The sequence below is a fragment of the Heterocephalus glaber genome, unplaced genomic scaffold (assembly GCF_053883595.1).
Source record: "Heterocephalus glaber isolate CG9 unplaced genomic scaffold, H.glaber_assembly_v1.0 deba00001442, whole genome shotgun sequence".
NCBI classification, from domain to species: Eukaryota; Metazoa; Chordata; class Mammalia; order Rodentia; family Bathyergidae; genus Heterocephalus; species Heterocephalus glaber.
Genome location: NW_028258296.1, coordinates 40,499,947 through 40,525,623, shown reverse-complemented (window position 1 = coordinate 40,525,623; position 25,677 = coordinate 40,499,947).

Sequence of the window (25,677 nt, the reverse complement as noted above, 5' to 3'; positions counted from 1 at the left end):
GTTGAAAAAAAAAGTTTTAATTCTATTTACTAGTAAAAATATGTTTCCATCATATTGTTCTTTTATTCTGACAAATAAGATGGCTTTTAGACACAGGATAAAAAATGCGAATATATTCTTACATTTTTATAGGAAAGAATCATACTAAGAGACTGATGATCAGTAATAGCCTAACTTAAAGTATATATAACCTGTTTGTTTTACGTAGAGGCATATGAGTAAAATGAGTATGTTTTATACAGACCTTTTGTCAGACAGATGTGGTAAGATTTAGCAAAATGAAGGATGTTTTGCATTGGTAAAATGCAATGAAGCATCATGATGAATATTTTTGGTGCTTTAATGAAACATATCTCATGTAAACTACTGATATATTACCTTGTCTACCATCATTTTAATTATATATAATATAGGCCCAGGAATTTAGCTCAGTGGTTCTGTCACCTGTCTCACAAGCTCAAGGTCCCGAGTTTGATCTCCAGTACCAAAAAAAAAAAAAAATGTGATATATGTATATTCACTTTAAGCGTTTTGCATACTTTAGTTATACACACAGTGATATATGTATTTATTTACTCCATTAAAATGTTTCTCTAATAGAGTCATTAATCACCTATAATAGGAAAAATCATCTAATAAAACAAATAGCTTACCTGCTATTTTGCCATATGAACTTAATGATTTGGGTCATCATATCATAATGTAGGAGGGTATTAAATTGGTGACTTCTTGATGTCGTAGATCATGCATGCATTTTCTTTTGGTATCTCTTAGGATTTATCAATATGTTTTGCCTAAAGGGGACTCAATTATCTTACTAACAGGTGAATAAAATTATTATAATATTATTGGCAAACCACTTGTCTTTTCTGAAGGCATGATCTATGTATTTTGTTTTAATTATTAAGTATTATTGAGTCCAGAGGAGTTAATAGTATGAATAGAAAGTAGTGCATATTTTGTAAGGACAACATAAAATGTGGTACTTAACTTTTTCATGTTTGACATAAAATGATAGGAATTTTCTCCTGAAGACAGTCATCTCCCAAACAGTGTAACAGTGTGAAAAACCACACTGAAAATGTCAACATTTCAAATATCATTGATTGTTAATGTTTCTGAATCTGTTCTTTAGGGTCATGTGGCCATCACTTCAAAAAATCATGACTGTAGTATTTCTAAATATGTTAACATTTTAAGATTCAGGAAAAGCAACATTATGTTATATTTGCCTGTTGTTTTATTTTAATTTCTTCCATATGTGTTAGACTGTGTCATTTGTGTTTTGACACATTCCATATACAAAAGGTGTCTAGCATTGAATCTTCCAAGGTGAAAAGTAAAATTATTCTGTCAAACTATAAATATCATATTTTCTACTTTTTCCTCATGTTAGAGGAAAAAGTTTTAACTTCTAATCATTGAATGTGATTTAATCTTGGCATATATTGTGTTCATTGTATTGTAATATATTTCTCCTGTACCTAATTTTTCAGAGATTTTGTCCTAGATATTGTTGAGTTTTGGCAAACTTTTTCTATATCTGATCCCACAGTTTGTCCTTTACTTTGTTAATGTGATATATCACATTCATTGATTTGCATATCTGGAAACATCCTTTCATCCCATGGGTATACTATACTTTATCAAGGTAAATGACCCTAAAAGTCTTATGTTGAATTTGTTTTGCTAGTAATTTTTTCATGATGTTTTCATCTACATTAATCAAAGGCATAAATTTTGTCATTATTTGACTTTGGTTTCCAGGTAATGCTAGCTTTTTGTTTTGTTTGTGTTCTAGTGATCCTGGAGATTATTCCCGGACTGTTTTATTTTGGTTTAGTTTGGTTTGGTTTGGTTTGGTTTAGTTTTGAGACAGGGTCTTGCAATAATGCTCAGCCTGGCCTCAAACTCATGATCCTTTTACCTCCTCAGTACTTGGGATTACTAGAGTATACTGCCATGCCCTTCTTCTTCAAGTTCTTCGAATGTTTTTGGAGTTATTCTCTCTTGCTTGATGTCTGGGAGATGTTGAGAAAGGTTGTTATTAATTCTTCTTAAATAATTTGCAGTATTCAATGATAATGCTATCAAATACTAGGCTCTTCCATGATTGGAGATATTTTATTAGGGATTCAAATTATTCCTTCATTATTGTTCTGTTAATATTTATTTTATTTCTACATGACTGAGCATTGATAGAATACCTGTTTCTTGGACCTTACCTTTCTATTTTCTGTATTATTGGAAATATTTGCTAATGTATTTAGTCAAGAAAAATATTTAAAGGTAACCAAATTATAGAGAAGAAAGTAAATTATCTACATTTGCTGTTGCTATGATATTATGTTTAGAAGTTCTAAAGATGCCACCAGAAAATAGAGTGAAATAAAAAAGATTAATCATTTACAAATGTAACATACAAAATCAGTAGTGTTTCTATATACTAACAATGATCTCTCAGTAAGGAAATAATTCCATTTACAATATCTTCCAAAAAATAAAATACTTAAGAATAACTGTCACCTATATGGTAAAAGATCTATACACTGAAAAGTAAAGGGCATTCATGAAACAAAGAAGACGTCAATAAATAGAAAGATATCTGGGTTTATGACTTAGAAAACTAAATATTCTTAACATATTAATACCATCCATAGCAATTCCACTTTTTCTCAAAAGTAGAAAAAACTTCCTAAAATTTGTAAGGAATCACTAAAGATTTTGATTGGAAAAAAAAAATCAGCAAAAAGAATAAAGGTGGAGGGAACATTCTACCTGATTTTAAAATACTACAGTGCTATAGTAACTAAAACAACATTCTTGACATAAAACCAGACAGTCCAAAGGATCAGAACTAAACTCAGAAAAAACTTCACTCTTTTATAATTAATTTTCTCTAATATATTAACAAAATTATGCATACAGGCATCCCTCTTTATTAGTGGATTGAACAGCCATGGAATCAATCCACTCTAAGTAAAAAAAAATTGACAAAAAGGTACTTCTCTATTGAACATGTGATTTCTTTATTTACTTACCATGATTCCCTAAACAATATGGTATAAAATATTTACATAGCATTTACTTTGAATTAGATATTATGAGTAAACATGAGGTGATTTCAAATATACCCTAAGATATAGATAGGCGATATGCAAATACACCCTTTTTATCAGAAGATATCATCACCTATGAACAGTCCTGGAATCAACCATTCATAGCAACTGAGGGATTGACTGACTGCATTTCACAAACAACATGATGCTTCAAAATAGCTTTGCATTGTGAAATGGCTAAATCATGCTACTTAGTAAATGTATTGCATCATATACTTATCATTTACTGTGGTGAGGCCACTTAAGATTTATTCTCAGCAATTCTCAAAAATGCAATATATTGCTTTTAACTGTAGTCACCATGCCGTATGCTTGATCTCTTAAATTTAGTCCTCATATAGAGCTGAAATTTTGTATCCTTTCACCAACAGCTCTCTAACCCTCCTCCTTTACCCAGCCTTTAGTAATTATCATTTTATTTTGTATCTATGAGCTAAACTTTTATAGATCCATATATAAATGAGATGGAGTATTCAACAAATATGTCAAGAAAACACAAAGGAGAAAGCCTGTCTATTTAATAAATTGTCATGATAAAACTGGGCATATACATGCAGAAAAATGAAATTACATTCAGAACTCACACAATATTCAAAATTCAACTAGAAATAGATTAAAGGCTTAAACATAATATTTGAAACTATAAAATTATCAGAAGAAAAGACAGGAAAACTCTCTTTGATATTAGTCTGGACAGTATTTCTTTTAATATTTTGGATAAGACTTGCACATTACAGACAAGAAAATATAAAACTAAATACAAATAGGACTATTGAAAACTTAAAAGCTTCTGGAGAGCAAGGGAAACAACATAAAGATATGGGGAAAATGTTTACATATCACACATTTAATAAGGGGTTAGTAGCTAAACCATCTAATACATTAAAAAAACTTCAATAGCAAAAAATAAACAATCTATTATTAAAATGGGCTAAGAACTTCACTACACTTAAAGAAGACACACAGCCAATAGGTATATGAAAAATGCTCCACATTATTGATTATCACATAAATGGGTATCAAAACCATTTGGTTGTTACCTCACATCAACTAGAGTAGCATTATGAATGAGATGGAAAACAGCGGGCTGGGAAAGATACAGAGAAAAGGGAACTCATGTATACTATTGATGAGAGTGTACATTAGCATTAGCGTTAAGAAAAGCAGTACGGTGATTCCTCCAAAAATTATAAATAAAACCACTATACAATCCATCAAATCCACCACTGGGTATATATTTAAAGAATATAGGACAGGCATAATGATCCATTCCTCTAATCCCAGCACTCGGGAAACTGAGGCAAGATTGCCATGTCTTCAAGGCCATACTGTGTTATGCAGTGAGTTCAAGGCCAGCCTCAACTGCATAGCTAGACTTTGTTTTTTTTAAAAAAAGACTGTGATCTGGGAATTGGAGAAGATGGGAGGACAGATAGGTGTATATGAAGTAAAAATTGTTAAAATGCAATATCTATACGTACCAATTCCCCAAAAGAAATGTAATATTTTATTACAACCATATACTAATAAAAAAGAGAGGTAAAGTTACAAGTGGAAAGAAAAAGAATATGAAATTTGCCTGGCAAATAGGCACTGAAATGTCATATATTCTTTGTAGAACTTTTCACTATAGCCAAAATATGAAACTACACTAAATGCCTTTCAGTAGGTGAATGGATAAAGAAAATGTGCTATGTGTATATAATGAAATACTTACTACTCAGCCTAAAAAGAGAAAGCCTGGCATAGGTAACAACATGAATGAATTAGAAGATGTTACGTTAAGTGAAATAAACCAGCTACAGAAGGTCAAATACCAACTAGTTTCACATCCATATGGAGTCTAAAAATATCAAGCTCAAAATCAGAGAGTAGAATGGTTGCCAAAAATAGGTGGAAATAAGGAGAGAATTAAGCAAATGTTGGTCAAAGTTTTAAGATTTTAGCTAATATAAAGGAATAAATTCAAGAGACCTAAAATATAACATGATGATCTAGTGAATAGCGATGTATTCTATTATTGAAGATTTCTAGGTGTAGATTTGAAGGAACTTCATCACAAAAAAAGTAAGTATATGAGTCCCTGTTTATTTTAATTAGATTAATTTATTGATTCCATATCATGTATACCATAAATGTATACGGTATTTGTCAAATAAAAATAAATTTTAAAATAAAATAAAAAAATATTAGCTAAAGTAAATCATCACTTAAATAATGATATTTAGGGTAAATTTATTGGATTAATCCCATAATATTTCATCTCTCTATATGTATGTGTTCTCCACTACTGAGTTTGTTCTTGACTATGTATTTTGCTTTTGCCACTTTGGCAGCAGCATACTTGTTGCAAATAGAAGTCCAGGAAAGAAATTTCATGTTTCTGCTGTCACTCTGGTTACCCAGTCTTCTTATAAACTTGATTCACCATAAGGGAATAATAGAAGTTTATAGTGCTTAATGGTAATTACCCTGAGTTGATAGCTACCACAGGTGGAATCACATGTGAATCAAAGTGTCACACTGGCCATCACAAATACATACAAATATTAGGTCTTTCAAAAATTTCTTAATTAAAAAAAAACACACTTGCTTGAGATGGCTCTTTATAATCTGATATCAGTTCCCACCATGAAAATAAATCTTAGACAATCATTTAAAGAATTAGAGACCACAGGAGGAAAAGTTACCTCCTCCAGATGAAGCTGTTCTAAATTAACCTGTACAGAGGAAACAGTCAGATCATCACAGATACAAGAACAAATTATCCTATCCAGGTCAACCCACACAGGTCCAAATCAGTAACCAGTCAACCTACACAGGTCCATCTGACTGACTTATAAATTTATGCAGAATAATAAGTAGCTGTTATTTTAATCCACTAACTTGTGATATGTTTGCTATTCCCCAAAAGCTAACTGAGACAAGCCTATATTTTAAAACAAATTTAGTATAGAAGAATGTATCTCTACCACTGAATACTGAACAAACATTAAGTATGATAAACATATTTATTTGTGCACATATACAAATATATTATGTATACATAGGAACATGGATTAAAATTGAGTGAAAAGTACACAAGAAATTGATAGCAGAATTATCTTGAAGGAGGAATTGAGCGTTACAATTGCTCTCTACATTTTGTCTCTAATATGCTTAAAAGGTATTAAAACTGCAATACACAGGAATTCTTGATTATGGAAATATTTTTGGCTTCAAATTCTTGCTATTGCTTGATGTGCTCAAATAATGAATTGGCAGATTAATAATTCAGTAAAACAATATAAACTTCGGACACACATTTAAGGAAATTTGTCCTACATGCCAATTGCAGAATACTAAAAATATTTTGGGTACTTCTTTGATTTCATTCATTTTCTCTAAAGCATTTATTAAATGTAAATTTTAAAAGATTAAAACTTTTAGCAGGTTCTATATATGCTTAAGATTCACTTTATAAAGGGGAGAAAAATAATACCTACTTTATATATTTACCTTGAGGGCTGAATGAATAACAATATAGATTTTAAGGCCAAGTCTTAATAGGCAAGTATATACTTAATGAATATTATTAGCATTAATTACTTGGCATTGAGTAGAAACAGCTTAGAGTGATTGGTTTTTGAGTCACACCATAAATGAAATGTTCAATCTATGGAGCTGGTGGCATATCACTAAGGAAGCATATCTAGATTGCTAAGAAACAAGGCCTAATATAAGGACTGTGAACAACATCAAATACAAGGGTATACAAAACAGAAACAATTACATTTATTTTCTTAAATCTCCAAAATAACCCAAACCTTTACCAGGCTTGCTGAAATATATTGTCTCATTGACTTAGTTATTTTCAAATACTTGTATTTGATAGATAGATTTTAAAGACTCCCCTTACACGTGTTTACACACACACACACACACACACACACAAACACAACTGTTTGAATGTATGATATTATGACACTGACTATGAGTCAGAGAGTCAGGATTGATGGAGGGTCTTTTTCTCTGTTCATAGCACCTAGAGATCAGGAAGTCACTTGAGATGCTACAGCTTGGGAAGATGCGCATCCGGATGGCAGGAGCCCAAAGCTCTTAAGTTGTTGTACATACAACAGTTTCTCTGGAGGACACAAATAAGAAAATTAGAGAGATTTTATACATAAATTGAAATATCAGCCTTCGGAAAAAAACTGGCCAAATAGGTATTTTTGTATAGAATGTCTGTTTCTTACTTCAAGTTTGGGCAGGGAAGGAGTGAAAGCAAAAAACGGGAATATATTTCATTATCATTTCATATCGCTGAAGAAACAAAGCAAAACAAAAGTCATTTTCTAAAGAAATATTTCTCTACCACTATGGCCAAATTGATTTGCTTTTTATGCTGCCTAAACAAATATAGTAAAATCATATTTAAGTATTTCCATGAAATATTAATAAGTGAATACAGTGAAGGCTATTTCTCAAGGACATAATGTAATTACCTATTCTTGCTCCTAGCCCATGTTCCCCAAAACTTCATGGTATAAGCAATGAATTCAGAACAAAGTAGTTCCAAGAACTTTCCAAGTGTGAAAGACCAGAGGAAAAGATGAATAGACTGCAGCCTGAATTAAGGACTCTGCTGCAAATGTGTAATAAGGGAACCCAGAATCAGGAGCATTAACTGTGAGACAGTGGCAAAGAAATGATAACATTAACAATAACTGAAGAATTTTCCCAAGGGGAAAAATGACTAGAGAACAAAAGCAGAAACATGGAATGCATATTCTAAACCTCAAACAACTAGTATTTCAAAAGAAATTTACAAAGATGCATACACTGTCAGGCATAATGCATTCCTATAATTTTTTATCTATATTTTTTCTAGGAATATCCAAGATTGTGAAAGATAAAGATTAGCCAAAAATCCAGAGAGAAGGTTGGAGTATGACCAGAGGACTTTTTACAGCAATCTTTATGTAAATAGAGGAATGCTGTTATGATTTATATCTAGATGTCCTCCCAAAGCCTCATACACTGGTATGTGGGGCTTCAGGGAGGTGACTGGATCAGGTGGATGTGATACTTGTCTTTGGATTAGTCCACTGAGGAGCTTATTTCTAAATGCAATGTTGGGAAGTACAGTCTGGTCAGAAAAAGCGAGTCAGTGTGAGCTTGGCCTGAAAGGGTCTGTCTCTCTTCATGGCTCCCCGTGGACTTTTTCTGCTTCCTGTATGCTACACCATGAGCAGTGCTGCCAGCCTGCCTTGGAGCCAGCCAACTACAGACTGAAACCTCTATAGACTGTGATTCAAAATAAATCCTTCCTCTATTGATTTGTTCATGTGTGTCCCATTGAGAAGGAAAGCAAGACAAAGGCCTTAGCAGATAGCTGGTTGAAGAAAAAGGAATGCAAACAATGAGACCTCATCAAAGACATCTCATTCTGACTGCTCACCCTGACATTCTGATGATTATGACTTTATTGTAATCTTTAGTTAATCAGAGCAGGATTAAAGCTTCCTTACATATCTCAGTCAAGATTCAGACATACGTACTATAGTTAAAAATGTATAATTTAAAATCATTTTTCTCAGTTCTAACAGTGGTTATTATGCACCATGACACCAATGAGCTTCCTTAGTAGAGAGAAATATTTTAAACACTTTCCAACACTGCTTTATCAGATACAGTTGCTAGACATTTCACCTTGTTCAAGTGCTCTTTTCACAACAGGAAGTTAAAAAAAACATGGAAAATGACTGATAGGAATAAAGGCCTACATGCAGAAAATAAATTAGTTATGTTAGTAAATTGTAGAAAAAAACTTAAATGGGCTGCTAGGGATCAATGCATTGTTATTCAATTTTTCACAGTACAAGTATAAAGTCATAAACATACATACATGTGTGTGTGTGTGTGTGTATTTAAAACTATGTCATTTTTCCGGGCATAGTGGTGCATGCCTGTAACCCCATCCCTTGGGAGCCTGGGGCAGGAGGATCACTGAGAGCTGAGCTACATATCGAGCCCTTGCCTCAAAAATAAAAACATAAACAAATACAAAATATTCCATTTTAACATAAAATGTTTATACATGGTATTGTAAATAATGTAATTATATTGAAGATAATGTGGGTTACAAACTTCCATTATTTCCCATATGAATAGGTTTCAGGTATATAAGTTTTATATATCTTTGACAGCAAGTGAAGAGAAAATAAACATCATAAGCTTTGGTTCAGCTGTTGGTATATTTATAATCTCATTTCTTCAGGGGTACAGTAGCATGATATATGGGCATCTCTTTTGAAAATTAGTTTACATAGAAAAGCAAAGTTGATTTTTCACAGAATATAATAACAACCAGATTCCAAAATGCTGACAATAAAATATTTTTAAAGTATATGCAAACATTTTCTGTCAACTTCAATGACTTTCCTTCCTTATTTCATCTTATAATAGCATACTTATTTCTCTTAGGATATAAAAACAATGATAACTACATTTATTTAGGTTGTGATTGTAGTATATTTTTATTTGTATTGAAATAGCTGTCATAGTATTAAATATAATAAAATATGATATTTTTGTTAGGATTCATCTCATTTGTTGTACTCAAAAATGTGTATATTCAGAGAATCAAAGACAGATTTCCTATTTTCTTGATTTTTATTAATGTTTGCAATATGATTGACTATTTATGATCATTTAGTTAAAATATATTTTGCATGTAGAGTGCATTGTGAGTAACATAAAGGGGAAGAAAATAAAATCTTGGCAGTGTACAGTCAGGTTTTCAATGTTCCCTTAATCTTGATTTCTGTATTATTATCATCAATAGCTTCATAATAGTATTTCACATGTAATGTGCATCTACCAGTTAATATACTAAACATGCTTTATCTACATCTTAAGAGTCAGCTCTTCCAACATGACCATGAAGTAAGTAGAAATGAGGCCGAGAGAAATCAACATTTGCATCTAAGATTCATGACTTATAATCAACCAGAATTACAACTCTGGGCTGACTCATTCCCAAGGGCCAGCTTTCTTACCAATAGTGTCCAATATCATTATACTGTAGGTGAAGTTTTTATTAAATGTAAATGTGCAATCTGTAATTTTACGAACATTGGCTATGAGTAGGTTCTATTTAAACAAATTTTCTTATTACAGTAATATTTTAAAGTTATCTGTTTACCTGAAAGTCAATACAGAGCAGTGATTATATAAAAATACACTATTTATGAAGACCTAAGTACTCTTAAATTTTGATTTTGCTGATTAAGTAATGAGTGAATTAGTGAGCTGTTGTATCATTTCTGAGATGCACAAATATGCCCAGAAAAAGTCGGAAGGTAAGTGTGCATAATTCTTACTTTTATTCCCCTTTTCTAAAAGGCTTCCAACTCTGACAACTTGTGTCATGTTCTCATCTTATGTTCTGATGCCCAATTAAACTGAACTCTGTTATAGTTAAAATTCTCAGTATCCACTACCTGCTTTCCTGTGAAAAGCTTTGCTCACTTTTCAGATTACACACTTTTCTAGTACAGCATATTCTTATCAATCAATCCCTAGCACTTTAACTCTTCTCAATATTTTTTCTCAAAATTCAGTTTAGAAATGGGTTGAAAATTGTAAAGAGGGCAGTAGAAAAAATAAACAAGATTTATTCTCATAAGTGTTGAGGCTACACAATCCACTGAGTATGTGCACTAATTCATTTCAGTATCATACACTTAGTAACTTTTGATTCATTAGACATCATGCTAACTTCTACACCCTGAGGCCTACCCCAGCTTTGCTCTGCCTAAATTTGCTGTGGTCATCTCTCCAGAGTTCAACCATTAATTGGAAGTGATTATTAAACTCTGTCATCTAACCCCTATTAGTAATAACAGTGGAATTTTTACTTCCTATTTTTTTCAACTTATCGAAATTTTAGAATCAGAATAGTGAATAAAAGAATGAATTTATGGAGGAGATACTTGTACATATACCACAAAAAATAAATTGAAGATAAGCAGGTAGCTCTTGAAGCTAAGGAGGGGTGTATAGAATAAATTGAAATATAAGATCTCAAGGATAGTTATGTGGTAAAACTGAACTAAAATGATTTTATAAGAGAAGGTGTGATTAAGAGAAATATAAATCCTTATGATTGCTATTCCCATATTGTGAAGATTAAATTGTAATTACTAACTCTGCCAATAATATCTATTAATCTAAGAAGGGAGATAGGATATGGGTTATTTAGAGAACTTTTGAAAAATCATTAAGTACTTGGCAGACTAACATAAGTTTAACTCAAAGAGTATAGATAATGAAAAGGTACACATAAACACTAATATCAGTCCTGTATGGAAACATGCATTTGTAATTCCTACACTCTGAGAAGTTGAACCTGGGGAATCCCAAATCCAAGCCTAGCCTGTGCAACTTAGTGATGTAGCAAAACCATGTCTTTATAAAGGGTTAGGGCTAGGAGTGTCATCACATGCCTGTAACTGCAGCATTTGGGAGGCTGAGGCAGGAGAATACACATGTGTTCAAGACCATCTTGGGCTACATAGTGAGTTCAAGGCCAGCCTGAACTATAAAGTGAGACCCTGTTTCAAACATAAAACAAACCTAAACAAAAAGGAAACAAAACAAAAAAATATACAAATTTCAAAAGAGCATCTTCCAGGACAACCAATCAAATATACATTAATAAAATTCAATATTGAACTCATACAACAAGGTAAAACATATAGAAATTATGTACACAGATCAAGATTTTAAATTAAATACTATATAAACACATTTTCTTTATCTATTCATCTGTTTATGGACATATATGCTGCTTCTCAGATTGAGCTATGATGAGTTGTGCTGTTATAAATATGAGTAAGCATCTATTGCTTTAATATGATAGCTTTAACTTTCTGCCATGAAGAAATGTAAACTTGAGTCATTTGTAGAGAAATGTATGCACCTTGACACCATCATGCTAAGTGAAATAAATCAGACAAACAATGGCAGGGGATTTAGCTCAGTGGTTTCACTGCCTGCTGGAAGGACTTGAGTTCAATCCCCAGTACCCCCCCAAAAAAGAAAAAATCAGACAAACAAACTTTGATACTCATGATTTCTCTTATATGAGAAACACAAAATACAAAAAAAAAAAAAAAAGCCAAGTAGAAAATAAATAAGAAAAAGAGAGACAGGTATTTTTCAAAAAGAAAAGGGTACAAACATATGGAAGGAGTGGAGCAGGAGAGGTAGAGAAGAATATGAAAAGAGAACTAAGATGTGCTGTGTACATGTACTGACTCACCAGGGGGAATGCAATCATTGTGTACTGAGAACATGTACCAATAAAAGTAAAAGTTTAAAAAAATTAAGTACTGCTATATATTTGTTTCAAATGAATAGAAACATTTAAAAGGTAAGTTATATTGCAATATAAGTTTCTTAACTTAAAACGGGATGTTTCATGTAAAAAGGGTACAGTTTAGGTGGTTTAAAAATATTCATTCATAAAATAAATGTTTAAAACATAGTATTTATCTTGTTATTTTAAATTTCTATTTTATATAAACTTTATGAGGTATATAAAATTTCAGTATAAAATTAAACACACATTTTTATATATAATTATTGAGATTTTATGATCTATTTATTTTCTTGGAGACACCACTGCTTTAAGGTTTATGTAAATAAATGTATGCAAAAAAGTCCAGTTTTTCTTTTAAATAGAGTGAATTTTTTAATCAATATTAATGGATTTTGAGAGGAAATCTAAGAATGGGACAGAATATCTCCAAGAAATTACTGAGATTTATAAGAAAATTGTCTTCTATGTATTCTTTTTTCATTCCTCTGAAAGACCTTCCATATCTTTAGCATTAATTAGAAAATCCAAAAAATATAAATGTTCTGTGAGTAAAAAAAAAAAATTGATAGCCCTCTTTACAGAGTTCTATCATATGGAAATGGCCTCTGGGTACTTGTCTGGAGTCTTTGCTGTAGATTTAGATGGTGATATCTAGTGAGAGTGTTATTGGTTGCATAGCTATCTGCTCAAAATACTAGGTTTGATATGACCATTTCAATAGATGCAGAAAAAGCATTTGACAAAATACAACATTCTTTTATGATAAAAACCACAATTGGAATAGATGGCCTCTATATCAATCTGATAAAAGCCATCTGTGAAAAACCAACAGCCAATATCATAGTAAATGGTCAAAACTGGAAATCCTTCACACTAAAATCAGGAACAAGACAAGGATGTCCACTATCACCACTCCTATTCAATATAGTTTTAGAAACATTAGCCACAGCAATTAGACAAGAGAAGAAAATAAAAGGAATAAAGATAGGAAAGAAAGAGGCCAAATTGTCATTATTTGCAATGACATGGTACTCTACATAGAGGACCCTAAGAACTCCACCAAAAGTCTTCTAGACATAACAACCAAATTCAGTAGAGGAGCTGGTTACAAGGTCAACACAAAAAAATCAATAGCTTTCCTCCACAAGAACAATAGACTCACTGAGAGAGAAATGGGGCAATCAATTCCTTTCACAATAGCATACCAAAAATTGAAATACCTAAGAATCAACCTAACAAAAGAAATCAAAGATCTCTACTCTAAAACCTATAGCACTATGAAAAAAAGAGATTGAAGAGGATATCAGAAAATGAAGGATCAACATAGTGAAAATGGCCATGTTTCCAAAACTGCTATATAGATTCAATGCAAACCCAATTGAAATCCCAGCAGCATACTGCACAGACCTTGAGAAAACAATCCAAAAATTCATTTGGAACAAGAAGAGACCTAGAATAGCAAAATCAATGCTAGGCAATAAACATGAGGTAGGGGGTATCACAATCCGCAACTTGAAACTATACTACAAAGCTACTGTGATAAAAACAGCATGGTACTGGCAAAGAAACAGACCTGAGGACCAGTGCGACAGATTAGGAGATGCAGAAACAATTCCAGACACAGTCAGCTACCTCATCTTCGACAAAGGAGCCAAACAACCTCACTGGAGGAAAGATAGCCTCTTTAATAAATGTTGCTGGGAAAACTGGGTTTCAACTTGCCAAAGATTAAAACTAGACTTATACCTCTCACCATGAACTAAATTAAAATCTAAATGGATTAAAGATCTAACTATTAAAACAGAAACACTAAACCACCTGGAAGAGAGGTTAGGGAGAACTCTTGAAGACACTGGTGTAGGAAAAGATTTTATAAACAAAATGTCAGTTGCCCATGAACTAGTACAAACAATCAACAAGTGGGGATCTCTTCTTATTAAAAAGCTTCGGCACAGCAAGAGAAATCACCAACAGTGTGAAGAGACAACTAACAATGTGGGACAAAATCTTCACCTGCTGTCCCTCAGACCAAGGTCTACTATCTAGAATCTATAAAGAACTTAAAAATGTCAGACCTCCCAAATTGAAAGATCTAGTCCAAAAATGGGCATCTGAAATGAACAGACATTTCTCACACAAAGAAGTAGAAATAGCAAATAAACATATGAAAAACTGTTCAACATTACTGGTCATTCGAGAGGTCCAAATGAAAACAACAGTGAGGTTCCACCTCACCCCAGAAATAATGGCTGCTATCAAGAAATAAAACAATAACAAATGCTGGTGGGGCTGTGGGGAAAGAGGAACCCTGCTCCACTGTCGGTGGGAGTGTAGACTGGTGCAACCACCATGGAATTCAGTATGGAAATACCTCAAAAACTAGGACTGGAAGTCCCATTTGACCCAGCTATTCCCCTGCTGGGTATCTTCTCAAAAGAATTAAAAGAATCATACTACAGTGATATATGTGCACCCATGTTCATAGCAGCACAATTTGTGATAGCTAAAATTTGGAAGCAACCCAATTGCCAATCAAATGGAGACTGGATCAAGAAAATGTGATTTTTTTTTATAAATGGAGTATTATGCAACTAAAAAGAATGAGAAACTAGAGACATTTATAGCAAAATGGATGAACATTAAGGAGATACTCTTAAATGAAATAAGTAGGACACACATGTGTAAATACCAAATAGTTTCTCTAGTGTGAGAAACTGAAAGTGTAAATAAGGACTAAAATATATAACAGATAATATGAAATAGGATGAAAAGGTGCAAAGGGGAAGGTGAAATGGGAGGGGTAGGTAAAGGAAAAAACGGAATGGAATTAATATGAGAAAAACAAAAAATGGAAACAAAGTCTTTATAAATAGGGAGGGGTGGAGCGGTTGAAGGGAGGGCAGGGAAAGGGGGAAAAATAAGAACCAAGATGGATTATGTAAAGGTGGAAATTTCCAATGATGAATTTCATTATATTCTATACCTTAAATGTACCAAAATAATTATAAAAAAAAAATGCTGGATTTGGAAAGTAAGTGGAAAATTTACACTTAAAAATTACTGCTTTAGTAGTTACCTGGGTATTTTACAAGTAGATAAGAGATGTTATTTTAAATAATCCCAAGGGCAAACATTTTAGTTTTTAGGATATTCTCTAACAATGTGACCTCTGACTGTCAATGGTGAGTATTTCAACATTGCATTAAAATATTAACTATAGAGCCCCATTTTATTCAAATGAATATTATTATAGCACAACACTTAGCCATTACTGGGGACAGAAAATATTAAAACTCAGTTCAAAGGAATTTTGAAAGAGTAATTTCTGGATACTTAAATTTTTCTTAAATACAAAATTCATACTTAAGGAGAGGTGACAGTCCTCTCAGTTTTTCTTCGATATTAATTACCTTCTTTTTTAATTCTCAAAAGATGCATTACTCTTATTTTATTAAGTAATTTTCTATACTTAATCTATGATTTTGCTTATTCATTTTTCACTTCTTGTTCATTTCTTGGCCAAAAATGTCTACTCTTGCTAGAAAACTAGCTTCTCCAAATTCCTTGGAGTTATGTCTAAAGTAGCAAAATGCCTCCTTTTAAATATAAATCTTTTCAGTATTTATTATTCAAGCACTATTTCTGAAATGCTTCTGAAAGCTATTGTAGTTAATTCTCATTATTCTAACACTTTATTATATTTTGAAAAATAACCATCATAAAACTTACTCAATTATATATGTGTATGTTAATATAACCTTGAAACTCTTTTTTATGATATCAACAACTTTGATGGTCCTACTCACCAATAAAAAAATCTTGACTCAGTGTGTACAATACTGTGTGACAACAGAAGTTAAAGATAAATTTGGCAATTATGGAAGAAATTTTTCATATTATTTTGATTATTTCTGAGCAGCAACTTTGTGTATGGCACTGCAAGGGATATACATAAAAATTAGCATTGGATCTGCTTCAAAAATATTTTATAGCTTATGGAATCTCATTGTTTATACTTCATCATCTCATGAGAAAAAGGGAATTTGTTATCCCATTATTAAAACTGTGCTTTTAATATATTTTGCATATCCCATGTTTTTTCAGTATCCTGACATTTATTTACTTATTAGATATTTTTAAATTATGCCCTTTGCTTCAAAGCCTCAGGACACAAGTTGGATAAAACTTTTCATTAAATATTTAAATAAGGAGAAAAAACAATCAAGTAGTAACATAACCAAACAAAAAAGCTCCCAGCATAAAACCACAGATCTCGCTTATTGAAACAGATTCCCTGTTTAAAAGAAAATAATTGTGTGTGGTTTCCTTAGCAATATGTATTATTAATGCTTAAATTGAGTACAATAAAATCTGAAATTTGTACAGGGGACTCTATACTCAATAATTAAAGAAGTTGATCAGTTTGCAACTCTTTGGCTTACTTCTAACCCAACTCATTAAATAATTTAGACGCTTTATTAAGGAAATATGATTTATGGTCAGACAATGTATACATTTCATTTTGATGTGATGCAATCTTGTAAAAGTAATAAACCTATGGAGTTGGTATAATACTTATACAGTGGATAACTTGTATTCATTATTCATTCATATTCTTACGAAAATAAACAACATGTATTATTTTCAATAGTAAAAAATGTACAACATTGTAAAAGCACGATTCTGTTCAAATACCATTCAGAGTAAAACAGAAAATTTCTATGTTAAATGATAATCAGAGTTTTTCCTGAAGTTTTTTTTATAATTCTTTAGAACACTAACATATAGAATATATTTAATAAATGCTGACTCATATATTGATAAAATGAGGTAATTTTCCTGAAAGTTGTTTTTATTTTGACAATCTGTGCACATTTATTTCCATTATTTCACTTGATTTTGTTATATCTAAGGTCTTTGAATTCACATAGGAACCAAGTTTCCTATTTGAATTTGTTTTTTCTTTTCATTTTACATATGGTGAATTATTATTAATTATTTATCTGGTAAAAAGTAAGATATTTGATGTACTATTAAGTAATTTTGTTTTGATTTTTACTCAGGAACACATTATAAGTGACAAAATATTTTTCTTGCGGAACCGTGGACTGAACTCAGGACCTTGTACTTGCCAGGCAGGCACTGGTGCCACTGAGCTAAACCTAACAGCACTACGCAGTACTGATTTTAAAGCTAATAAATGCTCACTTATTTCTCTTGTGATAGAAGGTCACAGGTTTAGAATGTACAGATTTCTTGATTTAGAATCAAGAAAACTTACAAGCAAATTGCTCTGTGTAGTCAAGGAAGGACTTTCCACTTTATTAAGCACTGTTTGGTGAACATGCATTATTATTAATATTCTGATTCTCTTTGAAGTTTTTATATGACCACAGTTGAATCAAATTAGTGATATATAATATAAAATATATTATATAGTATTTTTATATATAACATATATTTATTTTCTATAGGTTGTACACATATTCTTTCCTTTAAAACAGTTCTATAATAAACATGTCTGATTCATCTCTGAAACTTTTTTTGTTTTGTTTTTTTTTGTTACCGGGGATTGAACTCAGGTCCTTGGGCTTGCGCAGCAGGCAGAGAAACCACTGAGCTAAATCTCCGGCCCAACATTTTTAATCTTTATAAAGCATCACCAAAGAAATGGAAAAATCACTGTTTAATTTCACTTTATATTCTACACCAAAATATAATTATTTGATTTTCCAGTAAAACTGTGTTGTACTTTAAAACATTTTTCCAATAAAAGTCACAATGTTTTGTGAATTTATTTAGAAACAAAAGAAGTAGCTTCTATTCAAAGTATAACTCTTTATAATTTTTTTCACCTATACAAAGTAAAGCTTATATATTCTTTTACTATTGTATGGAAAAAATAAAAAAGGCAAATATAATAATCTAATCTTTTCTTCCTGTGTAAGAATGAACAACCTACAAGTTTTGGTTCTTTTTTGAAAAGATAGGGTATTAATATTCCTTTTAAATTTATTTTAACATTTGTTATTTAAGCACTACTTTAATTCACTAATTTAATTATCTAAAAATGTATTCCTTAAATATCTTCCTGAAGAATATAATCTAAATATTAATGTGATCAGTACAATATATAGAGGGATGAGTCTGAAGTCAGCTGCTCACTCTCCTTTCTCTGTTTCTTCTTATGCCTTCACACTGTCTCTGTCTGACCTTTTATATGCACGGTCCTCTTCTTTACTGGATTTCCCCACAAATAGGGACAAGAGCCCAACTTCATTAGTTCATAATGAGTAGGCTACTTATTTTGATGATACGGGTTTGTGTGCCTTTTGGCCTAGCCCATAATCTACCTCCATGAATCCTTTTTTTTTTTTTTTAATTCCAAATCAATGTAAATAGGAAAGAAAACATGGTAAAGAGACATGGTCTTGGAATCATAGATAACTTGGATATAAGACTGTTCCCAGTTGAAGACAACAGAATGAAGAGAATCCTGCACCAGTTCCTTGTCAGAAGGCACACAAACACAGTTGTAAGCTGAAAATAAATCTACAAATAGACGGAAATTGAAGTGCTATAAAATATACATTTTTTTTTTCTAGTGAAAGGAAAACCAGGTTTCTATGTTTCAATGAAATTGATGCCATTAAGCAATTTAGGCCTCTTGGGTAATCTACATGACTTTATTTTTCCAGGGGCAATTATTCATTTAATGGGCTTTTTCCCCTGTGACTTGAAAATTTGCAGAAATCATCTGAAACATGTTATTAGTTCCTTGTCCAAGCACAGAGGAAGCACTGGCTGCTACATGAAGTTCTGCAAAATGAAGACTTTGCTCCCTTTCTGGAACAAGACCTTCAGGGCCCAGAACGCAAACACTTCATGATATACGTTGGTCAGAAAAGGCAGCTATCCAATATTTTTATAAACTTTGAAAGGACTAAGAGTATTCAGAGCTACCAAGAAGGGTTTCTAATGGCATTACTTAAAGCCCCTCCACCACAGGTGAGCAGAAGCAGCAATCATGTATTCAGAAGATCAGTAGATTTTCCACTCATTTCCATTAGTAGAATATGAATCTTTCTCAGAAGTCATTGACCCAAGGATGGATCGATTCCATCATTAGTCTTAGGAAACTGATTCAGCTCTCTTGATAACTACACAAACTCCAGGAGAAGATGTAGGATGCCATTGTTAGAACTCAGTTTTAGCAGAAACTACTTAGTTTTGTTATGTTGACTACTGGTGAATAATGCTTGCTAAATGAATTCCAACTTTGAGCAAGATATCAAGCTAAGAATGGAAGAAAAGAGATTTCTACAATTATTCCATACAGTCAGAATTTTGAAAGTGGGATTTTGGAAAGAGACTACTGAATGATGAAAAAGTTGCAGGAGCAAAAGAATGAGGAAATCACAAAAGGCAACTGACAAGCATCTTAAATAGGACAGATTTAGTAAATCTCAGAAATGACAACTGATTCCATTGCTGGTACTTATTCTACAATTTTCCCAGAAATGTCTTGCTTCCCATTTGGTGGTAAATCAATTCAGGTTGTTAATATTTTGGATTAGCCTTCTATATCTTCCATTTTCTCTGCTATTCCCACACAAAGAGATCCTCTTCCTGAGGATTATGAGTTGTTAATTGTTTTTGTTTCTGCCATAAATCTATCTTCTGCACAACGTTGAGGTTACCCTATTCTGTACTCTAGATAGAATATTTCTGGAATTCCTTAAGGAAGAGACTTGCTTTGGTTACTATAAAACTTTGGAAAGTAAAGGGTCATGAAAGTGAGTGGCAGTTTCTTAGAATGTTGGGAAATCCACCCTATCTCTACTGCTTTAAGCAATGGCAGAGAGTGGCAATTTGCCATTATTGTAGGAAAACACTTAAATCTGGACAAATCAGTGCATCATTCTGAGCCAATGGATATATCAATACTGGTGCATTTGGATATACAGAATCTATAAATATAATTTCCCAAAAAATAACCCAGAGACAAGATAATTAATATCCATCATAAAGAGCTCAATTAGAAAAAAATAATATTAGTTATAAAAAAAGAAAAAATAAAGAATAATTTTGATAAGGCACTAGCAATTTTATGTATGTGTTCATGTATGTGTATGTGTGCACACCTGTGTGTGTATGAGGGATAAAGGCACTGAACATTACTTTCTTAGCAAATTTCAAGTAACTAATACAGTTCAAATATCCGTCATCATTTTGTGCATTCAATTCCTGAAACATATCAATCTTTGGCTGAAAGTTAATACACTTTGATGAGTATACCCTCATTTTCTTATCCTCTAGTAAGCATTATTCCACATGCATTTGAATTTGATGTTTTTATATTCCACATATTCATGAAATATGCAATATTTATCTTTCTTTGACTGGCTTATTTAACTTTTTCTATGTCTCCTAGTTTCATCTATGTTATTGTTTGTTGCAGAAGGCAAGATTTACTTTGTATCTGAATAACATTCCATCAAACTATTTTATCCAATGTTCACCAAAGAAAGCAACACACAGATTGTTTCCATATCTTATTTATTTTAAATAAAGTTGTAGAGAATGTAAGGGTACACGTATCTCTTCAAAGCACTGATATTCTTTGGATACATATGCAGAAATAATTGTACTAAAATATGTGACAATTAATAGTTTTTTAGGAAGTGATACAGTCTTTCTTTTTTTATTTTTTCCTATTAAGTTTATTGGTACATTTTAGGTGTAAAATACAGTTACATACATCATTGGGATCTTGTACCATTACATGAGTATCTTGGTTCTTATTTTTTCCCCTTCCCCTGCCCTCCCTTCACCCCCTCCACCCTTCCCTATTTGCAAACTTTGTTTCTATATTTTCCTTCTCTCATATTTTTTTCTTTTCCCTTCTTTCCTTTCCCCTACCCCTCACATTTCCCCTGCTCCTTTAGACCTTTACTTCCTATTACACAATATCAATTATACATTTTTAAACTTACAATAGCAAGATCTAGAAGACACGGATTTTACAGAATTTAAAAGCATATAAAAAGCATATTACAAAAATCTGTTTTGAAATAAATTTGACGACTTCTAAGAAGTACTTTGGAAGACAAATTAATGAAACTAACTTTGGGGAAATATAAAATTTGAATAACACCTATTAAAGAAAGTATATTCCTAGCTTGAAAACCTACCTATATGACAACAGCAGGCTCATATACATTTTAACTGATAAATTATATCAAACATTTAAAGCAGAAAAACAGAAACACTTCTCCCCTCATTTTAGGAAATCAACATTGTGCTAATCCTAAAACTGGACAAAGATTATAGAAGAAAAAAGTATGAAGAGAGATAGTAATTTGTTTAACAAAACAAACTATTAGTAGTCAGATCTGGCAGTATGTAGAAAGTGGTTTTATTATAGGGATGGCAGTGTTTGTTCAGCATTGGAAGATTCCCCCCACCCCTCAAAGTCATCATTTTAACAGAGGAAAGGAAAAAGTTATATGATCCTGTCACTAATTGGAGAAAAAGTATTGGACTAAATTCTACAGCTGTTCATGGTAAAAGCTATCAGGAGACCAGAAGTAGAACAGAACCTTCTCAAAAGATTAAAGACATGTATTCCATACTTCCAGCAAAAACACCTTATATGAATTGAGAAGATACAATACTTTCTCCCTAAGGTGGGGAACAAGGGCAGATATGCCTACTCTTCATCTGTCCATTAAACTTTGAAACATAGGCCTAAACCAAAATAGTCTGGTGATAAAATGACACAATTAGGATAGAATTGACAAAGTAGAAGCAAAGTCTTTATATGTAGATGAAATGATCATCTACAGAGAAAATACTAAGAAATCTCTAGGATCCCCTAGAACTTGTATTTGAATTTAGAAGGATTAGGAAACACAAGGTACATATAAAAATTCTGGTCTTTGTATACTTGCTAGAAATGAAGAAATGAAGAATTGAAGAATTGGATATTGAAATTTAAAAGTTATGTAGGAGTACAAAAGACCTAGAAAAGTAAAAAAACAAAAAAAAACAACAAAAAAAAACAGTGATGGAAGACATTTAGTACTTAATTTTAAGACTTCCTCTAAAGCTACAGTAATCCAGGCAGTGTTGCTGTAAGGAAAGACATACAGATCATTGGAATAAAACAGAGAATCTAGAAATAGAACCACACATATATGATCCACTGAGTTTTGAAAGATTATTTAACATCAACATATTATAGAATATAAACTCAATTCAAGAGCAAAGGAAAAGATAGTGTTTTCAGCAAATGACACTAGAACAACTGGTATCCATATATAAAAACTTAACATCAACCCTTTATTTCCATACATAAAAATAACTTGAAAAGATCTATGAACCTAAATATGAAAGACTAAAACTATAAAACTTTAAGAAGAAATTATAAGGGAAAATGTTTATGAATTTAGGGTAGGCAAGAACTTCCTAGGATACAAAAAACGTGATGTATAAAAGATAATTTGATAAATGATATTCCATCAAAATTTAGAACTTTAAATGACATCGTTAAAATGAAAAGTAGTCCAAAATTCTACAAGCAGTGAGAGCAAAGAAACAAATCACATAAAAAGGAAAGCCCATCAGAATCACAGCAGGCTTCTCAATGAAAACCCTCAAGGCAAGAAGAGCTTGGAGTGATGTATTTCAAGCCCTAAAGGAAAACAGCCTCCAACCCAGATTGATGTACCCTGCAAAACTATCTTTAAAAATTGATGAAGAAATAAGATACTTTCATGATAAAGATAACCTTAGGAACTTCATGAATACCAAACCAACACTCCAAAAAATTTTAGACAATATCCTAGGAAAAGACAATGAGGATCACAACCCCAGGAAGATCAGCAGAATGAATCTGATAAGTGTGGCAAATTAAATGTAAAGGGGAAAAATCAGTTATTGTACTGATTAGTATTTTTCTGATTCTAGTGTTGCACACTTTTCCTTGTGCTGTACTGGCTATTTATCATCTTCTTGTGTCTACTTTTAAATTGGGTTGTCTATTAATGAGCTGTAAGAGTTCTTTATATATTCTGGTCATAGGTTATATGCATTGTAAATATGGTCTGTTTAAGGATACAGTCTTTCTTATAATAATTATGCAATTTATTCTCATCAGCAGTGTAAAGCCTTTCATTTCATCCACAGCTCACCAACATTTGCAATCCCTTGTGTTTTGGACAAGACTCACCATACAAGTGGGAGAAAATAGCTCATTGTGGTTTTGATTTGGATTTTTCTGATGATTAGTGATGTTAATCCTTTTTTCGTATGTCTGTTGGCCTTTAAAATTTTAAAGGGAGGTTATTTTGATTACTATTTGGATTTTTACAAAACATCACCACTAATTCCCATAATTTCTAAATATGAAATTATTATTTCTAACTTCAGAATAATTTAAAAATATTTACACATAATTTATGTTTTGATTTTTCTTTATTATTTTCAGTTTGAGAGGATACAATTAAAATATTATTAGCCTCCTCTTATGAATCAGCCTGTGATATTTAAACTTGTGTATCTGATTTATTTCACTTTAAAAATGTCTGAAGTTTATCGTTCTTTATGGTAGATTAGTAATCCATTGTATATAAATATAATGTTTTCTTTATCAGTTTGCCTGTTGATAGGCATATGGACTTTCTAAGATTTAGCTACAACAAATTATGCTGCTATAAATATGGGTATACAAATATCACTGTGGTATGTTGTCTTTAAATCCTTTGAGAAGTCACCTAGAAGGGAGATGCTAGCTGGGTTAAATGGAATTGGTACTTTTAGTTCTTTGAGGAATCTCCATACTGATTTCCGTAGCGATTGTATCAATTTAGTCCCAACAACAATAGAGAATAGCTCCATTCTCCCCACAGCCACACTGGTATTTGTTATTGGTTGATTTCTGGTTGTTAGCCATTCTTTCTGGAGCTAGATAGAATCTCAGTATTGTTTTAATTTGCATTTCTCAAATGCCTAGTGATGTTGAACAATTTTGTTATATTTATTGGTCATTTGTATTTTTGCATCTGAGAAACTTCTATTCATTTCAGGTGCCCATTTCTTAATTGGTTCTTTAAACATGAGGGGGGGTAATTTTTTGGTTTTTTAAATATATTCTGGATGTTACTCCCTTTTCTGAAGAGTAGCTGGCAAAAAATTGTTCACATTCTGTAGGTTGCCTCCTCATGATTAGTGGTTCCCTTTGCTGTGCAGAAGCTTTTACAGTTGACATGAACCCATTTGTTGATTCTTGGAATTATTTCTTGTACATTTTGGATTTTCTTCAGAATGCCTTTTCCTATGTCTCTGTCTTCAAGAATTTTACCTTACCTATTTTATCTTCCAACAGATTAAGTGGTTTCTATTCTAATGTTTAGATATTTAATTTATTTTGATTTTAGCTTAGTGAAGGGTGAGAGATATGGATCTATGTTCAGTCTTTGGGATGTAAATTGTCAGTTTTCCCAACACCATTTGTTAAAGAGGTTAATCTTTCCTCCAGTCAAAGGATTTGGCCTCTTCGTCAAAGATAACATAGCTAAGCATGCTGGGGTTGTTTCTGTATCTTCTATTTTATTGTTTTTTTGTTTTGTTTCATTGTCAGTACCATGAGGTTTTTAATCACTGTAGTATTGTAGTAAAACTTAGGTCCAGGATTGCGATGCCCTCTGCCTTGCCCTTGTTGCTCAGAATTGCTTTTGCTATGTTAGATAGCTTCTGGTTCCATATGAATTTTAAAATTGCTTTCTCCAGTTCTGTAAGGCATATAATTGGTATTTAAATTAGAATTGTGTTAAATCTATATAAAAGTTTTGGAAGTAAGGCCTTTTTGACTATATTGATTCTGCCTATCCAGGAACAGGGAATATCTTCCCATTTTCTGATATCCTCATCAATGTCCTTTTTCAGAATGCTATAGATTTCATTGTTGAGGTCTTTTACTTTCTTGGTTAGGTAAATTCTGAAGTATTTCATTTTTATGAATGCTATTGTGAAGGGTGTTGTTTCCCTAATTTTCCTCTCAGTGAGTTTGTTATTTGTGTACAGGAATGCTGTTGGTTTTTGAGCATTAACTTTGTATCCTGCTGCACTGCTGAATTTGGATATTAGTTCTAGGAGTCTCATAGCGGCATTTTTGAGGTATTCTAT